Source organism: Heterodontus francisci, unplaced genomic scaffold, assembly GCF_036365525.1.
Source record: "Heterodontus francisci isolate sHetFra1 unplaced genomic scaffold, sHetFra1.hap1 HAP1_SCAFFOLD_507, whole genome shotgun sequence".
NCBI classification, from domain to species: Eukaryota; Metazoa; Chordata; class Chondrichthyes; order Heterodontiformes; family Heterodontidae; genus Heterodontus; species Heterodontus francisci.
The window spans coordinates 311665-333597 of NW_027141543.1; the positions used below are offsets into that span (position 1 = coordinate 311665).

The following is a 21933-nucleotide window of genomic DNA, read 5'->3' on the forward strand; positions in this document are numbered from 1 at the left end:
AACTCAGCAGGCCTGGCAGTAACCATGGAGAGAGAAGCAGAGTTAACTTTCAGGTCTGTGAACTTGATCATGTTAACTCTGTTTCTCTCCAATGATGCACCCTGACCTGTTGAGTCTCCCCAGCACTTTCTGCTTTGCTGCCAGGTTGACTTCAGCCCCACTCTTTAACAGTGAAGCTAAGGATTTCGTTGAAGTGTTTCAGGAATCATGTTTTAAATAGAGCCAAAACATATGCTGTACAGCTGTCAAAAGGTTCCTCACTGCGCTGGATGTCCCGCCTCTGCCCAGTAATATGGGAAGGAGGGGGGGGTGGTGGTGCTCGGCAGCGCATCACCGCAATGGTCATGAGCCCCCGCGTGTAATATTGCGAGGGCTCAGCGAGTGGTGCTCAGTATTGGTAGGCCACAGATTTCAAAGCGTGTCTCTGTGATGGGCGGCATGCTAATAAAATCCAGTGCAGGGAGTAGGCAAGGATATGTCACATGTAATATAAGGTGGAAAGAATTGAGATTATGCAGTTTGATAGGAGGAAATGATGTCCAGTGTATTTGTTAAATGGTAAGCGATTAGAAAATGTAGAAGGACAAAGGCACTTGTGTGCCCTTGTCAATAAGTCATTGAAAGCTAACATGCAAGTGCAGCAAGCAATTAGGAAGGCTAATGGTATTGTAGCCTTTATTACAAGAGGATTTGAGTGCAGGAGTAGTGAAGTCTTGCTTCAGTAGAATAGAATCTTGGTTACACAGCACCTGGAGTACAGCGTTTGGTTTTGGTTGCCTTACCCTAGGAGGGATATTATTGCCATAGAGGGAGTGCAACGAAGCTTCACAAGACTTGTTGCTGGGATGGCGGGACTGTCCTGTGAAGAAAGGTTAGTAAACTGGGCTAGTATTCTCTGGAGTTTCGAAAAATGAGAGACGATCTCATTGACACCTATGAAATACTTAAAGGGATAGACAGGGTAGATACAGCTCAGATGTTCCACCTGGTTAAGGTGTCTAAGGGGAAGCCACTTAGTAGATAGATGAAAATATGCTTTTTCTTTCCTCAGACGCTTGTGAATATTTGGAATTCGCTGCCTCAGAGGTCTGTGGAAGCTCAGTCATTTACTATGTTTAAAGCAGAGATTGAAAAATTTCCAAATGCCAGTGACATGAGGGATATGAGGATAATGTGGAAATAAAAACATTGTAGTGGATGATCAGCCATGATTGTATTGAATGGTAGAGCAGGCTATATGGGTTGAATGGCTTACTCCTACTCCTATTTTCCTATGTACCCTGGGGAACCGCACTGTATACTCCACCCTCCACAACCAATCTGTAAAATAACTTTTCACCATTTCGCTCTACTTTCTGTCCCTGATTCAGTATCATATTCACACTATCACTGTCCCATTAAACCGTGACTTTCATTTTTCCGAACAAGTGTATGAAATGCCATATAATCAGAGGACTTTTGAAAATCCTTAGACATACAAGTAACCACACTACCCTCATAAACACTCGCTGCTACATTATCAAAGAACCCTATCAAGTTTATCAGACATGATTTGCCAATAATCTATCATGCTGCTTGTCATTTATTCACCCACGTTCTTCCAAGCAAGATCTATTTCGTGCAGGTTTATAGTGTCTTGAAATTTACTGCCACAGATGTTCGACTGAAACTGCAGGGTTAATTCAGTCTCTCCTTTTATAAAGAGGATGCAACATTTACAACCTCCAGTCCTCTGTCACCACTCCCATATCCAAGGAGTATTGAAAAGTCTGGACAGTGCATCTGCTTTTTCCACCATTCCTTCCTTCAGCATTCCTCATACATCTCATCCAGAACGGGTAAATGTTCTACTTTATTAAAATACAGAAAAAAATGATCGCTTGAAAGTAGTTAACCGAACCTGATTGTTTAGCGACCGTGATTAACGTCAGTCTCCATGGACCCTAATTGTGTCACTGGAGGGTTTTTCTCTTCTCTTAATAAGAAAGTACTTTCAGTGTGTCATTCCATATTGTCAGTGGGAACATCAACCCCGGTACTAACAGAGATTAGCAGCTCCAGCGAGACCGATGGGTCAGATCAGAATCTGAGCACAATAGATTTGAATGTTACATAATGGATCAGAATCTTCAAACAAGACATTGGAATGTTACAACAATGGGCCAGAATCTGAGAACAATCGATTGGAATGTGACAATAATGGACAGGAGTTTATCCCATTGGTTTTACTATTTTATTGCTGATTATTATTGTGTAAAATTAGATGACCGGATCTTTTATGTACTGAAGATGATTCAGGCGATTTACTATCCAATCCTCGCTATTGTTGGTGTGCCCGGTAAGTCTCTGCATAGAACTAATAGATCTCGAAACAATATTTCATTGAATTAGTGTTCGTTCATTTAAGTCATGGGAAGACCGAAGCTACTATCTTCAGTCTCCATCACAAACACCATTCTTTATCCACAATCTGCATCCTTCTCAGTGGGGCTCAACCAGTCTGTTTACAACTTCTGGTATCTGGTCAATGCTGAGCTGAGTCCATCCTCATATTGTCTCCATCACTTACCCTGCGTATGAACAGCTCTGCAATACCGCTCGTCACCACCTCTGCCTCAGCAGAGCTGTTGCATAAACCTCATACGTACCTTTGTTCAATCCATATTTGATCATTCCAATTCTATCCCGGTCACCAGTTACAAACCTCATATACCACAGCCCGTGCAGAACTCTGGTGCCTGCATCCCAACTCACAACAAATCCGAATCACTCATCACCCCTCTACTCACTGATCTGCATTGGTTCCCAGTCTGGCAGCAACCCAATTGTAATATTCTCATTCTTGTGTTTGAATCTCTCAGTGATCTCACCCCTCCAAATACTCTCATCCTTTTTAAACAATCCTTCATGGGATGTGGGCGTCCCTGGCTAAGCCAGCATTTCTTGCCCAGCCCTAATTACCCTTCAGAAGATGGTGGTGAGCTGCCTTCTTGGACCGTTGCACTCTATGTGGGGTAGGCACACCTACCGTGCTGTTAGGAATTGATTTCTAGGATTTTAAACCTGCGACAGTGTAGGAACGGCAATATAGTTCTTCGTCAGGATGGTGTGTGACTTGGACGGGAACTTGCAGGTGGTGGTGTTCCCATGCATTTGCTGCCATTGTCCTACTCGTTGGTAGAGGTCGCGGGTTTTGAAAGTGCTGTCTAAGAAGACTTGGTGCGTTGCTGCGGTGCATCTTGTGGATGGTACACAATGCTGCCAATGTGCGTCAGTGGTGGAGTGAGTGAATATTTGCGGATGGGGTGACAATCTAGTGGAATGATTTGTCCTGGATGGTGTCGAGCGTCTTGAGTGTTGTTGGAGTTACACCCATCCAGGCAAGTGCAGAATATTCCATCACACTCCTGACTTGTGTGTTATAGATTTTGGACAGTCTTTGGGGAGTCAGGAGATGAGTTACTCGCCGCAGGATTGCTCGCCTCAGACCTGCTCTTGTAGCTATAGTATTTAGATGGCTACTCCAGTTCAGTTTCTAGTCAACGCTAGCCACTAAGATGTTGAGAGTGGGGGATTCAACGATGGTAAAGCCATTGAATGTCAAGGGGAGGTGGTTATATTCTCTCTTGTTGTAGATGGTCATTGCTTGGCACTTGTTTGGGGTGGAAGTTACTTGCCACTTATCAACCCAAGCCGGGATATTGTCCAGGTCTTCCTGAATTTCTACATGGACTGCTTCAGTATCTGAGGAGTCGTCAATGTGCTGAACATAGTGCAATCATCGGTTAACAGCCCAAATTCAGACATGATTGATGAAGCAGCTGAAGATGGCTGTGCCTCGGACACTATCATAAGGATCCCCTGCAGTGATATCCTGGAGCTCAGAGCATTGATATTCAACAGCCACAATCATCTTCCTTTGCATTAGGTATGACTCCAGCCAGCGGAGAATTTTCCCCCTAATTCCCATTGACTTCAGTTTTGCCAGGGCTCCTTGATGCCATCCTTGGTCAAATGCTGCCTTAATGTCACTGTCCATCTCCATATTCCTGCAAAACTTTGCTTTCAAGGATCTGTGGCCGGTGGCAGTGGATTTTAACCTACAGTGCCACTGGTGCCAACAATAAAGAAGCCTGGATCCATAAAATGATGTGAGCCACACTGTCAGCCACTTCTGGGGGACAAGCACAATACACCATACTGTCAGTACTCCAGCCTGGGCGGACCATACATATGATGTTAAGCGGTTTGATGGCAGTATACAAATATACAAACTGGGTGGTTTTATTTTAATTAAAAAAAAGTCAACAGATAAAACTCTCCGACGTACAAGGGGGTAGAGGGGTAAATTGGCCATTATAGTGGTAATATGATTGGCCTAGTAATCCAGAGGCCAGGGCTAATTCACAGGGGTCAGGAGTTCAAATCCCACCATGGCAGCTCGTGGGTAGTAATTAATTGAATTAATTAATAAAATGTCTATAGTTGAAATCTTGCCTCAGTAATAGTGCCATGAAACTATCATCAATTTACGTTAAAACCCAGGAGGTTCGCTAATATCGCTAAGGATAGGAAATCTGCCATCCGTACCTGGTATGGCCTACATGTAACTACAGAACAACAGAAATGTGGTTGACATTTAATTGCGCTCTGGAATGGCTTAGCAAGTCACTCAGTTGTCAAGGACTATCAGGGATGAACAACAAATGCTGCCTGAGCCAGTGATGCCCACATCGCATAAAATAATAAAAAAGGTGTGAGGAGGCGTCTCAATTTGACGTCAGTGACCATTCCAACTACTTTGTTGCACGTCTTTCAAACTTAGGGGCGGCACAGTGGCACAGTGGTTAGCACCGCAGCCTCACAGCTCCAGCGACCCGGGTACTGCCTGTGTGCAGTTTGCAAGTTCTCCCTGTGATTGCGTGGGTTTCCTTCGGGTGCTCCGGTTTCCTCCCACATGCCAAAGACTTGCAGGTTGATAGGTAAATTGGCCATTATAAATTGCCCCTAGTATTGGTAGGGAAATATAGGGACAGGTGTGGATGTGGTACGAATATGGGATTAGTGTAGGATTAGTATAAATGGATGGTTGTTGGTCGGCACAGACTCGGTGGGCCGAAAGGCCTGTTTCAGTATCTCAGAAATAAACTATACTAAACTTAGTCGGTGCATGTCCATTGACCGCCGTGTTACTTCCTCTCAACTGAACCTAAGGACAAGGACAAGGAATCCAATTTACAGGTGAGGGGATTTTGACTTACGTATGCTATTGTGAAGTTAATGGAGGTACTGTGGATGTTTTTCTTATAGATTGTGTTGTGAGCTGCTGCAGACGTTCAGGGAGGCAGACGTTCAGGGAGGCCAGAGGATTTGATGATTCAACTCTGTACTAGATATGGGGACTTTAGTTACAGTGTCTCTGGGACTGTAACATGACCAACAAGTGGAGCAGAGGCTTCAGAGAGGGGAAGCTCTGTAAAGAGGGAGGAGGAAGGGGGCTCTGCCCTACCCACCCCGGGTTTACCAAGAACAATTCTCCTACCTACACCTAACCCAGGAGCAGTGTGTGAGGTGACTCTGATTCAATAAGGATGTGGTCACAGAGCTGTGGCACCTCCTGCAACACAACATGGAGCCTTACACCAGGATGAGGACGAAGCTGTCAGTGGCCGTTAAGGTTCCAGTTTCATTTAACTTCTGTGGATTTTGATCTTTCGAGAAAGGAGCGGGTGACACATCCGTCATCTCCCGGTATGGTGTCCATCGATCTATCCGCTAGGTGACAGAGCCCATCTATGCTGGGTTAGGAGAATATATATTCTTTCCCTCAGCAGGGAGGAGCAGAATGAGAGGTCCCGTGGCTTTGTCAGGATCGTGGGATTTACGGTGGTGTAGGCGACTCCATAGGGTCCCCATGGGAAGGGAGAGCGGTGCAGAGCGAACTCTCACTCCATTGATCAACAGGGGAGTCAAGGGTTATTGGGGACCAGCAAGAAAATGGAGTTAAAGCCACAATCAGATGAGCCGTGATGGTATTAAAGAGTGGAGCAGTCTTGAGGAGCCAAGTGCTCTACTACTGCCCCAAAGTTTATGTTCTTGTTAATGTGCAAGCATTGTGAAACAGACAGCCAGTCCCATAATCTTCATACCTCCATAGAGAAACAGAATGTGGCTTCCTGGAGGAGAAGGCTACCCCCCTATACACGGCTGATGACCTCTTATCTCCACAAACTCCCCTCCCTCTGCACCCCAACTACTGACCAACCACGTGTAGAACGTGAGCAATGTAGCCACCAGAAAGATCCTGGAATAGACCATCAGCGTCATGAAACAATGCTTCCGATGTCTGAACCGCTCCGGGGGGAGTCCTCCAATACACACTGGAGCAGGTGTCCAAGTTCATGATGTTCTGCTGCACCCTTTATATCATCACCATCACGGGGACAGAGGCATTGCTGCCAGGAATCCGGAGGCCACCAGAGGAGAAGGAGGAGAAGGCAGGAAGAATAGTTCCTGCGCACCTTTGACGCAGACAGCCTGTCGGAGAGTGCCTGCTAAGATTCCAGTTCCCATAGGATAACTTGTCTCAGCAACATGAATCCCCCACTCTTCACTGTTACACCCATCACAGCATCCCTTTGGTCACTATCCTGCAATAAAAACGACCACCAACAAAAACATATTTATTAATATCTTTAACCAACAACACGTCCAATTGTACAAACAAAATTGACCTATTCACCTTCGTTTATTCCCTTACTGTCTGCCTTGTGCGTTCCCTCAACTTGCCTCGTTCTTCCCCAGTGGCTGCAGCAGGGCTGGTGGGAGCCTGCTGACTTTCACTGCAGTTTGCCTGGAAGGATGCCTTCGAGCAGCTTTGGGCCTTGAAGTCCCAGATTCGGACTGCACCACCTCAGCATGGGCATCTGCAGCCTGGGCTGGCTGACGGGCAACAGCAAGGACACTGGTGGTGTGGCAATGAAGGGAGAACAGACTGACATCCTGAGAGAGAACAGCAGGTTCATGCTCCAAGGAGCCCACGTGACGACAATTTTGCAATCCTAGTAATCTACTGGATCACAGATTGTTGTACTGCTGGGACAGCCTGCAAATCCCTTTGAACTCTTAGATTCACAGCCCTGATGGCAGAAGTCTGATCCTGCATGGCAGCAAGCATGGATCTCATGACCTCAGTATGAGCTTCCACGTTGGATGTCTGCCGCCTGTGCTCCATTGGAAGCTCAGGCAATGGCCACCAGACGCTGTATTTCGGCTGGGTCTGCTAGTGCTTTTTAAATTCGTTCCTGGGATGTCGGTGTGGCTGGCTCGGAGAGCATTTATTAACCATCAATAATTGCCCTTGACAACGTCTTGGTGAACTGCCTTCTTGAATCGCTGCAGTCCATATAGCATAGGTACACCCACATTGCTGTTGCCAAGGGAGTTCCCGGATTTTGACCCGGCAACAGTGAAGGAACAGCGATATAATTACAAGTCAGGATGATGTATGGCTTGTCAGTGGTGGTGCTCCCATGCATCTCCTTCCCTTGTCCTTCTAGGTGGTAGAGGTCGTGGTTTGGAAGGTGCTGTCCAAGGAGCCATGGTGCGTTGCCATAATGCCTCTTGTAAATGGTACACACTCCTCGCACTGTGCGTCGATGGCGGAGGGAGTGAATTTTAGTGAATTTTAGGCGGGCTGCTTTGTTTGAGCTGCACACGTCCAGGCAAGTGGAGACTATTCCATCATACTCCTGACTTGCACCTTGTAGATGTTGGTCAGGCTTTGGAGAGCCATGAGGTGAGTTACTCGCCACAGGATAGCCTCTGGCCTGGTCTTGTAGCCACGGTATTGATATGGCTAATCTAGTTGAGTTTCTGGTCAATGGTAACCCCCCGAATGTTGATCGTGGATGATTCAAAGATGGCAATGCCATTGACTGTCGAGAGAGATGGTTAGATTCTCTCTTGTTGGAGATGATCACTGTCTGGCACTTGTGTGGCGTGAATGCCACTTGCCACTTCAGCCCAAGCCTGGATATTGTCTAGCTCATGCTGAATTTCTAAAGTGACTGCTTCAGTATCTGAGGAGTCGTGAATAGTTCTGAACATTGTACAATCATCAGCGAATAACCCACTTCTGAGCTTATGATTGAAGGAAGGTCATTAATGAAGCAGCTGAAGATGGCTGGGCCAAAACACTACCCTGAATAAATCCTGCATGATGTCCTGGTGCTCAGATGATTGACCTCCAACATTCACAACCATCTTCCTTTGTGCTAGGTACGACGCCAACTAGTGAACAGTTTTATCCCTGATTCCCATTGACTTCAATTTTACGAGGGCTCCTTGATATCATACTCGGTCAAATGCTGCTTTGATGTCAAGGGCCGTCACTCTCACCTCACCTCTTGAGCTCAGCACTTTCGTCCATGTTTGACCCAAGGCTGTAATGAGGCTTACTAGCCCTGGCAGAACCCAAACTGACCATCAGTGAGCAGGTTATTGCTCACCAGTTACTGTCATGAAGTTCGTGAACACATCCACGGGGGAAAGAGTGTGTTCAAGTCCTATACAGCACAGAAACAGGCCCTTCGACCGACCGTGTCTGCACTGGCCATCAAGCCTATATATTCTAATCCAATTTTCCAGCGCTTGGTCCGTAGCCCTTTTTGATATTGCGTTTTAAGAGCTTATCTAAATACTTCTAAATTGTTGTGAGGATCCCTGCCTCTACCACAACTTCAGCCGGTGTGTTGCAGTTTCCAACCACTCTCTGTGTGATTTCCCCCCTCAAATCCCCAATAAACCTCCTAGCTGTTACCTTGAGTCCATAGCCCATGGTTATTGACACCTCCACAATGGGAAAGGAACAGTTTTCTTCCTATCTACCCAGTATATTCCCCTCATTATTGTGTGTACCTCTATCAGGTCCCTCCTCAGCCTTCTCTGCTGTAAAGAAAATAAGAAACAGCGTATCCGGTCTCTCTTCATATCTGCAATTCTCCTGCCCAGGCAGGGTTCTTGGTGAAACTCCTCTGCACCCTTTCCGGTGAAAGCACATCCTTCCTATAGTGTGGCGTCCAGAACTGTCACAGTACACCACCTGTGGCCTAACTAGCATTTTATCCAGCTCTATCATACCCTCAGTGCTCTTATATTTTGTGCCTCGGCTAATAAAGGCAAGTATCCCATATGCCTTCCTAACCACCTTATATACCTGTGCTGCTGCCTTCAGTGATCTATGGACAAATACATCAAATTCCCTCTGACCCTCTGTACTTCCTATGGTCCGACCATTCATTGTGTATTCCCTTGCCTTGTTAGTCCTCCCAGAATGCATCACATCACATTCTCATGCTTGAATTGCATTTTCCACTGCTCTGCAAATCTTACCAGCCCATCTATATCGTCGTTTAACCTTAGTCTTTCCTCCTCGCTGTTTGCGACACCATCAATTTCCGTGTCATCTGCGAAATTACTGATCATACCTCCTATATTCACGTTTAAATCATTAAATGGACTCTTAAAACAGCAAGGCTCCCAGCAGCGATTCCTGCAGAACACCACTGGTCACAGGTTTCCAATCGCCAAAACAACCATCAACCATTACCATCTGCCTCCTGCCACTAAGCCAATTTTGGATCCAATTTGTCAAATTGCCCTGGATCCCATGGGCTCTTACATTCTTGACCAATCTCCCATGCGGGACCTTATCAAAAGCCTTACTGAAGTCCATGTAGGCTGCATCAACTGTCATACCCTTATCGACACACCTAGTCACCTCCTCGAAAAAATCAATCAAATTGGTTATACATGATCTCACCCTAACAAAGCCATGCTAAATATCCTTGATTAATCCTTGCCTCTCCAACTTGAGATTAATCCTGTCCCTCAGAACAGTTTTCTCAATAGATTCCCTATCACTGATGTTAGTCTCACTGGCATGTCTTTACCTGGCTGATCCCTGATACCCTTCCTGAATAATGGTACCACATTCTCTGTCCTCCAGTACACTGGCACTTGTCCTATGGCCAGAGAGGACTTGATTTTTTTCCATAGCCCTTGCTATCTCCTCACTTGCCTCACACATAGCAGCCTGGGATACATCTAATCGGGGCCTGGGGATTTAACCATTTTAAGCCCGCTAAAACAGGTAATACCACCGCCTTTTCAAAGCTAATTTGTTCACGTATATCACAGTCCCCCACCCTGACCTCTACACCGACATCGTCCGTCTTCATAGTGAACACGGATGAAAAGTAATCCTTTAAAACCTCACCGACGTCCTCCAGCTCCACACACAGATTGCCAATTTGCCCCTTAATCGGCCCAACTCTTTCCCTCGGTATCCTCTTACCCTTTACATACTTATGAAATGCCTTGGGATTTTCCTTTGTCTTGCCCACTGGTGTTTTTTCATGCCTCATCTTCGCGCTCCTAATTACTTCATTCAGTACCCCCTTACACTTGCAATATTCCTCTCGGGCCTCTGCTCTTTTCAGCCCTCTGAATATGCCATAAGCCTCTTTTTCCCCTCATCTAATCCCCTATATCCCTTGACATCCAGGGTTCCATGGACTTAATAGTGCCACCTTTAACCTTTACGGGAACATGTTGGCCCTGAATTATCACTATTTTATTTTTAAATGACTCGTCTGATGTCGGGTTTCCTACAAGCAGCTGCTCCACTTTGTCCAGATCCTGTTTTATCATATTGAAATCGGCCTTCCCCCAATTCAGGACCTTTATTTCCGGTCTATCTTTGTCCTTTACCATAACTACCTTAAATCTTAAAGAGGTTTGTTCACTATCCCAAAAATGCGTCCCAACTGACACTTCTGCCACTTGTCCGGCTTCATTTGCTGAGATTGGGCCCCTTCTCTTGTCGGACATTCTGCGTGCTGATTCAAAAAACTGTCCTTCGGAGAGCGAAGAGGTGGAATTCCGCCCGCTTTGAGCCTTTTACACTAAGACTATCCCAGTTGAAATTGGGGAAGTTGAAATCCCCTACTATTTGTACCCAATTATTTTTACTCCTCTCTGCGATTTGCCTGCATATCTGCTCCTCTATCTCTCCCTGCCTGTTTGGAGGCCTGCAGGACACTCCCTGCAAAGTGATGTCCCCTATTTGTTTTTATATTCTACCCATATGGCCTCATTGGAGGAACCTTCGAAGATATCATCCCTCCTTTCTGCAGTAATTGACTCCTTGACCAACAATGCAATGCCACCTCCTATTTTACACCCCCCACCACCAGCCCACCCCGTTCCACCTGAAGACTCTATACCCTGGAATATTCAGCTGCCAGTCCTGTCCTTCCCTCAACCGTCTCTCCCTGAGAGCAATAATATCATATTGCCATGTGTTAATCAACGTCCTCAATTGATTTGCCTTTCTTTTAAGACTCCTTGCCTTAAAATAGAAGTAATCCAGCCTTGCATTATTCATGTGTGCCTTAACAACTCAACATTTGCTCTGTCTTCCAGACTGACTTAGTTTCTCTTCTATATTTGGCTGTGTATGACCGCAAATTGTACCTCCACTCTGTATCCCATCCCCCTGCTCCGCCACCTCCCTGCAAGGACTTTGGTCCCGTTCAGATTCAGGTGGAACCCGTCCGACTTGTACAGGTCCCACATTCGCCAGAAACAGACCCAGTGATGGATGAAACTAAAGCCTTGCCTTCTCCACCATCTCCGAGGCCAAGCATTCATCTGCTATATCCTCCTATTCCTATACTTACTAGCACGTGGCACCGGGAGCAATCGTGCTTTTTAATCTGCGACCTAGCTCCCGAGATTTTTGTTGCAGGACCTCCTCTTTCTGTCTAATTTTGTCGTTGCTACCAATGTGTACCACGGCCTCTGACTGTTCACTCTTCCTCTTCAGAATGTCCTACAGCCGCTTCGTACATCCTTGATCCCAGCACCAGGCAGGCAACATATCATCCTGTAGTCATGTTTGCAGCCACAGAAACGCCTATGTGTATCCCTTTCGATAGAATTCCCTATCAGTATAGCTCTCCCACTCGTTCTCCTCCTCTGCTGTGCAGCTGAGCCACCAGTGGTGCCACAGACCTGGCCCTTGCTGCAGTCCCCTGAGACGCAATCTCCCGCAAAGCTAATCGAAGCAGAATATCTGTTCGAGAGGGAGATGGACACAGGGGACTCCTGCACTACCTACCTGGCTCTTCTATTCTGCCTGGCCATCACACATTCCCTTTCTGCCTTGCACATTTTATCCAGACACCTCATGCTTCTTGACAGTGACAATCGACTTTCTGAGAGGCCTGCCACTGCAAAAAGCATATCAGGATACATTCTTACGAGCATTTCCCTGTAAGCTGCCCCATCAGATTTCCTATCAGAGTCCTGTGTAACATACACATTTCTCACTCCCTGAGGTACATGCAGTGCAAGTGTTTGATCTGGTGTTTGCGAATGTCAGACCAAGTGACCATGTTTCATCATTACTGTTACACAGTTGTTCTCTCTCTGTGTCCTGGAGGTCCGGTGACTGGAAAGTCAGATGTTTTGGCCAACTTTGGAAAGTAGAAAATCAGAAGGGACCGATTGGTTCGAGCGATTAGGGGTGAGATGGAAAGAAGGAGATCCATGGTCCCAACAACTGCAGCTTGTACATCATCCCAGGCAACAGGATGAGGGGGAGGTGGGAGCTAAGGAGCATAAAACAAGAACATAGTATCATCCTGAATGCTCTCAGTGACTCTGGCCCATATGCACTCTGTTACAGCCGGCCCCATAATGCGGAGAATCATCTCCTCCCTCAGGCTAAGTGAATGAAGGTATGTCTGGCCCCCGCCAGTTAACTGCTGCTCCCAGCGACTATGGGCCACCTTGTTCTGCAAAACACAGAGCAGGATACCAGTAAAATAGAAGCAAAATACTGCGGATGCTGGAAATCTGAAACAAAAACAAGAAATGCTGGAATCACTCAGCAGGTCTGGCAGCATCTGTGGAAAGAGAAGCAGAGTTAACGTTTCGGGTCAGATTCTGACAGACCTGCTGAGTGATTCCAGCATTTCTTGTTTTTGTTGCACTGTGTTTGCGTGCTGTGCCTGCTATAACTGAATAGCTGGAGGTATGTGGAGGCAGTGAGATGTCCGTGAGAGGATGGCAACAGTGGAAGCTCTGTGTTGGTAATGTGAAACATATGAATGTTAGTAGTGCGTCTTGAGTGTGAGGGACTACTGATGGGTGAGTGATGGGGTGTTGTACATTGAGCAGTGTGAGACGTTGGTAGTGCTATGGTAGGCGAAGCCATGTGGAGATACAATCACTGACATTGACCACCCGTGTGACCTCATTAATCTTCTGGCACTGCTGCCAGGTCCTCTGGACCAGACATCTTGCATTGAGGGCCCTCGCCACCTGTTCCCATTCCCTTTGGAGAGCGTTGCTTGAGGGCCTCTGCCTCTGCCCAGAAACATTGCCTCTCTCCTTCTGTCAACTTTCATGACAAAGGCCTCCAGTGCCTCATCCATAAACCGAAGAGCCCTGTATTTGCACAGGTATTCATTGAACCTTTTCTATATTTGCATCATTCACAGTCGGCAGCAGCAGCCTCCTGTGTTTCAGTGCAGCTTCCCTATAAGAGGGACTGACTACCTTTAAGAGCTGGATCCTGGCTGAAACACGAGCCAACCTCACACACAGTTAAGCCACTGGTAAGCGTGCAGACAGACAGAAGCACGGGTCACCCTGGGCGGCGCGTAGAATTCATGGAAATTAGGAGGCAGCATGAAGTTTGTGTGTCACCTGCCTCAACAGGAACGGGCACAGGCAGATCAGAAATTGCCAACCCGACGTTCAAAAAGCAGCACAAATCTCTCTCTCTCTCCATGCTCTCTCTCGCTTATAGAATCAGAAAATGATTTGGTCTATGGTGTAAATGCTGTATATTAAGAGTTGGAAGCTCGCTGAATCGTCGGCCCTGCTAAGAGTGCAGGCAGAAATGAGGAAGCAGCACGACTTTGTATGCTGCTTGCCTCAACAGTATAGGCGTAGACAGATCACGTATCAAAATCCCTGCGCCTGAAAATTGCTGCAAACTTCTGTTTCTCTCTGTCTCTATTTTCCTCCCTCTCTTTCACCTCTGTCTCTCTCTCTCTCTCTCTCTCTCTCTCTCTCTCTCTCTCTCTCTCTCTCTCTCTCTCTCTCTCTCTCTCTTGTTCATAGAATCAGGGATGGATGCATCACAGAAGGAGACTATTTGGCCTTTTGAGTCATAGAGACATAGAGTGTCAGTGCTGTCTCTTTGAAAGAGCTATCTAATTAGTTTCAATCCCCTCCTGTTTTCCTAGACGCCTACATTTTATTTCTTTTCATATATTTATTACAATCACTTTTGAAAGGTATTATTGAATCTGCTTCCACCCTGTTTCCAGGCAATGAATTGCAGGTCCCCAACATCTCACTGTATAAGAAATTTCTCCTCACTCCCCCTTTGGTTCTTTGCCAAATACCGTCAATCTGTGTCTTCTCAAAGTGGAACTTTCTGACACTGCGTGCAGTTTTGCTTTAATTACATCATCAAAACCTTCACGATTTTGACCTTCTATATTAAATCTCCCCCTAACATGCACCGCTCGAAAGAGAAAAGTCTCAGCTTTTCCAATCTCTCCACGTAACTGAAGCCTTGGATCGTGTGCTGTTTGACCCTGAGGTGAGCTTCCGACCACATATACACACCTTCACTAAAATGTCTTAATCCACCTCTGTAACATCACTCCACTCTGCCCATATCTCAGCTCCTCCGCTGAAATCCCTCATTCATGACTGTGTTACCTCTAGACTTGACCATTCAATGCCCTCCTGCGCATCTCCCACATTCTACTATCTGTAACCATCAGTTCATCAAAAAACTCTGCTTCTGATGTCTTAACTAACTCACAGCTGCTCCCCTTCACCTATCTGTCCTGTGCTCACTCACCTGCAATGACTAGTCATTAACAAATGCCTTGATTTTAAAATGTCTTTCTTGTTTCAAATTCCTCTATGGTATCAGCACTCCCTGGGCTGTCTTTTTTGGACACTCCTGAGTCAATATCTGAGGCAGGGGCCTGTAGCATTGCGACAGTTGGCGGGTGCAACCGGCTCGTCACCACCTCGTTGACTTCCTTCCTCCCCAGAATCCATTTGAAGCCTTTAAGTGGCATATTAAGATCTGCTTAAGGGCTCCTTACCGCCGCCGCTGGGATCTCACCAGTGGCCATCGCTGCCAGTGACAATGCTGCTACTGTTGAGCCGCTGGCCCTGTGCTGGGCCGGCGGCTCTTCGAGGCAGGCCCTCATTTTTAAAGAGACAGGGAGTCTGGCTCGGGACATCTATACAAAGGAAACGCAGGATCACTCGGTATTGGGGGCGGGGTGGGTTTGGCATGAAAAGGCTGAGGTGGGTTTCATCCTGGCGCTGTGAGCCCCGCCTCTTACAGAGCTCCAGCTCCTTAACTCTGTAATCACCCCCGGCCCACAACCCCGCAAGCTCATCTAATACTGTCCTCTTGTGCTACTCCGATTTTATAATCTTCACCATTGGTGGCGGTACCTGCAGTTGCCTGGCCCATAAGCTCTGTGATACCCTCTCCACAACTCTGTACCTCGCTGTCTGCCTTTGAAAACACTGCTTAAAACTTAGCCCCTTCACCCATCTTACCTACAATATTCTTATGTGAGTCAATCTCTTATTTTCGCATGCAATGCACCTTGGTAGGCTGTAATACATTAAAGGCGCTGTGGAAATATTGTTGTTTCTGGGAATGCTATTTCAGAGAGCCAGTACGGGCACGATGGGCCGAATTACATCCTTCTGCGAGATAAGATTTCTGTGATTCTGCCCACTCCACAACCCCTGTCCATGCCCTGTTGAATTATGTAACGATCTTCACTGCACTTACACCCTTCATGACTTCTGCACATTTGGAAATTTATGCCTGAATCCCGAAGTCTATGTGTTTAATGTATGTCAGAAACAGCAGTGGTCCTGGTGCTGAACCATGGAGATCAGTACTGTATACTTCTCTCCAGTTCAGAAAACAGCCATTCACCACAATGTTGATAAAATACCTCATAATTTGTGTTGATGTCCACATCAGTATTTCGTGGGGAGATGATATATTATAAAGCTATTAGTCATGAAATAGTTACTCTTGTTTTATTAACTGCTCAATCCACTTCTCTTTCCAGCTGAAATCCCTGTTTTTTGATTATATTTCGAAATCCAACCATGAATATTTAATTAAAAACCTGTGAGGAATTTAATGGGCCCACAGGAGATGGGATAGAAGGTGGAGGGGCCCATAAAATGGCGTACATGACGACCTTGCTGTCAAGAAGCCAATTAAAGCCAATTAAACCGCACGAGCGGTTGGTGGGAGCCCCACTACTTGTTCAGGCCGCCCAGTAAAGCAATACAGCTTCTGGATAGGATCTGGGGAGGCTTCCTCCGTGCGTAATCTGTGACCCATGGGTGGACACACGGCAGCAAAGACCGCTTCTATGCTAAACACACCCTCACTCAACAACCACTCTGACCTACCTTCCAGGGGCTACTGGACTTGAACCGACGACTCTACCACAGTTACCTGGGCACTGGGACTCCAAGACTGCTCCTGGTCCCAGGGCTGGTATCGTACCAACAATGGCCTCCGGTTCATGACTGACCGAAGCTACCCCATATCACTTACTTGGGGACCTGGTTTCCAGCGATGGGCAGTGACCCACGTTTCCTTACGGGCCCAGGTGACCCTGCCACACTTATGTGAACCATGGGTCACCAGCTGTGACCCTTCGTCCCCGACTGATCACGGCTACCCCACCAGACATATCTGGAGCCCGAACCCTAGTGAAGTCCTGTTCCCAGAACTGGTGTAGTCCTGGAAGTTCCATTTTTCCCGAAGGAATTGCAGATACTATTGAACTGCTAATCCTCTGATTGCTGTTACAAGGGTTTTATTCTTGTGCTAAAATCTTAGATAATAAAAACAAGAAATGCTGGGAATACTCAGCAGGTCTGGCAGTATCTGTGGAGAGACAAGCAGAGATAAAGTTTCAGGTCAGTAACCCTTCTTCAGAACTGGCAAATATTAAAAATTTGAAAGGTTTTAACCAAGTAAAGCGGAGGTGGGGCAAGAGATAAGAAAGGAGAAGGTATAGATAGGGCAAGCTCACAGAGAATAACCAACCTGAAGGTCATGGAGCAAAAGCAAACAATATGTTAATGGTGTGTTGAAATATACATCATTAGCACAGAAAGGGTGTTAACGGATTGAAAACTGAACAGCCACAAGTCGAAACATGAAAAAAATGAGGAAGCAAACTGAACAAACTAAGATGAAATAAGATTAAATAAACACAACAAATATAAAAGAGAAAATAACTAATAACTAATAAGAAAAGTAATTAGCGGAACCCGTCATGCTCTGAAATTACTGAACTCAATGTTCAGTCCGTTAGGATGTAGTGTGCCCAATCGGTAAATGAGATGCTGTTTCTCGAGCTTGCATTAATGTTCACTGAAATACTGCAGCAATCCCCGGACAGAAATGTGAGCGTAAGAGCAGCGGAGAGTGTTGAAATGGCAAGGAGCTCGGGGTCATGCTTTCGGACTGAGCAGAGGTGTTCTGCAAAGCGATTAACCAGTCTGCGTTTGGTCTCTCCAATGTCGAGGAAACCACGTTGTGAGCAGCGAATACGGTATGGAAGTACAAGCAAATCGCTGCTTCACCTGAAAGGAGTGTTTGGCGCCTGGGATAGTGAGGAGAGAGGAGGTAAATGGCCAGGTATTACACCTCAAGCGATTGCAGGGAAAGGTGCCGTGGGAAGGTGGTGGGGATAATGGAAGAGTGGACCAGGATGTCGCGGAGGGAATGATCCCTTTGGAATACTGACAGAGGAAGGGAGTGGAAAATACATTTGGTAGTGGCATCACGCTGGAGGTGGCGGAATTGCTGGAGGATGATCCTTTGGATATGGAGGCTGGTGGGTGGGAAGTGAGGACAAGGGGAACCCTATCGCAGTTCAGGGAAGGAGGGGAACGGGTGAGGGTAGAGGTGCGGGAAATGGGTCGAACACGGTTGAGGGCCCAGTCAAAAAAAGTAAGACATATCAGAAGTGCTATCATGGCAGGCAGCATCATCAGAGCAGATGCGTGGAAGAAGGAAAACTGGGAGAATGGATTGGAGTCTTTACAGGAGGCAAGGTTTGAAAAAATGTCGTCGAGGTAGCTGTGGGAGTCGGTGGGCTTATCATGGATATTGGTAGACAGCCTATCCCCAGAGATGCAGATAGAGAAGTCGAGGAAGGGAAGTGGTGTGTCGGAGATGGACCATGTAAAGGTGAGAGAAGGGTAGAATTTTGAAGCAAAGTTGACAAAGATTTCCAGTTCGGGGCGGGAGCAGGAAACGGCATCGATACAGTCATCAATGTATCGGAAAAAAGTTGGGGGAGGGGGCCTGAGTAGGAGTGGAACAAGGAATGTTTGACATTTCCCACAAAAAGACAGGCATAACTAGGACCCATGCGGGTACACATAGCAACACCTTTTACTTGAAGGAAGGGAGTGGAGTTGAAGAAGAAGTTGTTCAATGTGAGAACAAGTTCAGCCAGGCGGAGGAGGGTGGTGGTGATGGGGACTGGTTGGGCCTCTGTTCAAGGAAGAAGCGGAGAACCTTCAAACCATCCACCGACTTCTATGACTCTTCTGACGCCCTAGTCATTTTGACAATTTCCAGTTTCCTGGCCCCAACTCTTCACTATGGATGTCGAATCTCTCTGCACCTCCATTCCCACCAGGAGGGCTCATTATTGGTTAAGATTTAGGTTTTATTTCAATAAATAGTTACTTTTTTAGTTGATTAAACACACCTGGCTGGTGTGCTTTACTCTGGGGGACAAAGAGAGGAAAAACTTGGCTCTGGTTCTGTGGTTGGGAAGATTTATTGATATGCTGTGACCGCTGGAGAAGTGGGACTGAAGTTACAGTCCACTCCTCCTGCCATGGTCATAACAAGGTTCAGCAACTTTGGCAGGTGGAATAACCATCCATAAAATGCCTGGGGTCAGATCGCCAGGTAGTGTATTGCCCGAGCACCACTGAATTGCGCTGGGTGGGGGCTCCGAATTTTGAGTGGTTTCCCTAACTTTTCAGCCCACCGTCAGGAATTCCGCTGGCTCCATTAAATTCAGGTCCCTGTCTCCAGCAGAAATCCCTGTCACTGGTACAACAACTAGATCCATCATAAATGCATGAACAATTGTTCAAATGTCACCCTAAACTCCTTCAATCTGTTGTTGTTATTCGCAAAATGATGTATAAATGCCTTTGTAATTTCCAATGGTGCTGTTAACATAGTGGCGATTGGGATTATTTGTTTCATTGATTTCTCAGTGGACTCATTCCCCATTTTTGCTTTGAAATAACAGAATTCAGTGCAGCCTCTCACAGGTGAGGGAATCACTCAGTTGTCCAACAACAACTTTCTATACAAGAGGAAAGTGGTGCAGATGCGATGCATATGACATAAAACAGGAAATTCTGGAAATATTCTGCAGCTCTGGCAGCATCTGTGGACAGAGAAACCGAGTTAATCTTTCAGGTCGGTGACACTTCATCAGAACCGGGAGAGATTAGAGATGTAACAGTTTATAAACTGTGCAAAATAAGGGGGGGGGGGGGGGGATTATGGTCAACGTTGATTTTAACAATTTCAGTATCATCCTTTTGTCATTTAATCTCTCCTGTTTTTTACTGTATCGCAGACCTTCCCATTTGTTCTTTCAGGTCCAATCATTTCAATACATCACTGGATACAGGAACACATTTATAATTCTCAATAATTCCTCAATCAAACTGGTAACTTTTCTCCCAGCCTGATGTATAATTTCCCTTCCTCACAGTTAACTTGCTGACGATTCGGATCCTGTCCCGGGGTAAGTGTGGTCTCTAAAAATGTGTCACTCGTTACCTGGTGGCCATGGCAGCTGCGGATCTACTGGTCATTATCCTCGACCTGATATTGAGGCACATTCCCATTGTTTATCAGAAACATTTTCAATTCCTAGAGTCAATTCCCTTGTGTAACATCCACGCCATCCTGCTTTACGCAGCCACAGACTGTTCTGTCTGGTTCACCATCACTTTCACCTTTGATCGATTTGTGGCCATTTGTTACCAGAAGCTGAAAAGAAAATATTGCAGCGAAAAAACAGCGACTGTGGTTCTGGGAACAGCGACTGTGTTGAGCTGTTTAAATAACATCATCTGGTATTTTATGTTAACAGGTCGGTATTGGCTGTAAAACGTCCCCGGGTTTTGTGATGTATCAGCAGGTGTGCTGCTCTCTCCGGTCTGGGCAACAATCGAGTTCCTCCATTACATTGTAACCCCATGTGTCCCATTTGTGCTGATTCTATTGCTCAATGCCCTCACTGTCTGATACATTTTAGTGAGCAGCAGCGCGCGCAGGAGACTCCGGGCTCACAGCAGTGGGGAGAGTCGCAGAGACCCAGAGATGGAGAGCCGAAGGAAATCCATTATTTTACTGTTAGTTATCTCGGGGAATTTTATCCTGTTATGGGCAGTGTTAATCATGTATGCAATATGGAGGCGGATGTGGAATTTTGGGTATGGGCCTGGGTTTTGGTCTGTTTATCTACCTGATTATCTGGTAGAAGTGGGCTTCATGCTGCAGCTTCTGAGTTGTTGCACAAACACAGCGATTTATGCTGTGACCCAGACACAGTTCAGAGAGCAGTTGAAGAATGCGATGAAATATCCCTTTACTGGAATTGTTAAATGTATTCGATGTTGTGAGCAACTGAATCACTGACTATTTCCAGCATCCGGGGATAGAGCCTGCCACACTGATGACAAATCAGGTGCGGGGCCTGTCGCTATAGTGATAGAGCAGGGCGGGTCTTTTCGCTGTGTTGACAGAGTGATGACGGGGCCTGTAGCTCCAGCCACATAGCGATGGCAGGCCTGTCGCTGATGTGACTAAGCATGGGCGGAGCCCATCCCCGCAGTGACTGATGTTGGGGTGGGGGAGGGCCTGTCGCTATGTTGTCAGAACGGGGACAGAACCCGCAGCTGTGGTGATAGACTGGAGGCTGGGCCTGTTCCTATTCGCTGATGTTAGAAGGACTAGAGTTTTGGTTCGGACAAGAGATGCAAGGGGTATGTGGCATCACTGATTCTGGGGACTTCAGGGGAGGCTGAGATGGATCATCAACTCGGCTCTTCTGGCTGAAGATTGTTGCAAATGCTTCAGCCTTACCCTTCGCAAGGATGTGATGAACTCCCCCATCATTGAGATTGGGGATATTTGTGGAGACACCTCCTCCAGTTGGTTGTTTTAATTGTCCATCACCATTCACGGCTGGATGAGGCAGGACTGCAGAGCTTAGGTCTGATCCGTTGATTATGGGATCGCTTAGCTCGGTTTGTCGCATGCTGCTTACGCAGTTTGGCACGCAAGTAGTCCTCTGTTGTAGCTTCACCAGGTTGCCACGTTAATTTGAGTTATGCCTGGTGCTACTCCTGGCATGCCCTCCTGCACTCTTCATTGAACCAGGGTTGGTCTCCTGGTTTGATGTTAATGATAGAGTGGGGGTCATGTCGGACCTTGAGGTAACAGATTGTGGTTGAATTCAATTCTGCTGCGGCTGATGGCCCACAGACACTCATGAAGTCCCAGTTAATTGATGATCTGTGTCAGCTTGGACTAAAAAATCGCTTATGGTCAGAAAACAGCGAGTCATAGGAAATCGTAGGTTTTCAGACTGAGGGCAATAGATAGTGGTGTTCCCTAAGGGTCAGTGCTGGGAACACTGCTTTTATATGCCAACTGAAACAAAACATAAGTAGACTAACAGAAGAGGCAGACCAGTGACAGTTTCAATTTAAATAAGAGAA

The 21933-nt window shown here is 46.5% G+C and overlaps 1 pseudogene; it reads left to right on the top strand.

Annotated features, from left to right (window-relative positions):
• Positions 1-2115: 2115 nt before the first annotated feature.
• On the top strand, positions 2116-20848 carry LOC137364000 (probable G-protein coupled receptor 139; annotated as a pseudogene).
• The last annotated feature ends 1085 nt before the right edge of the window (positions 20849-21933 follow it).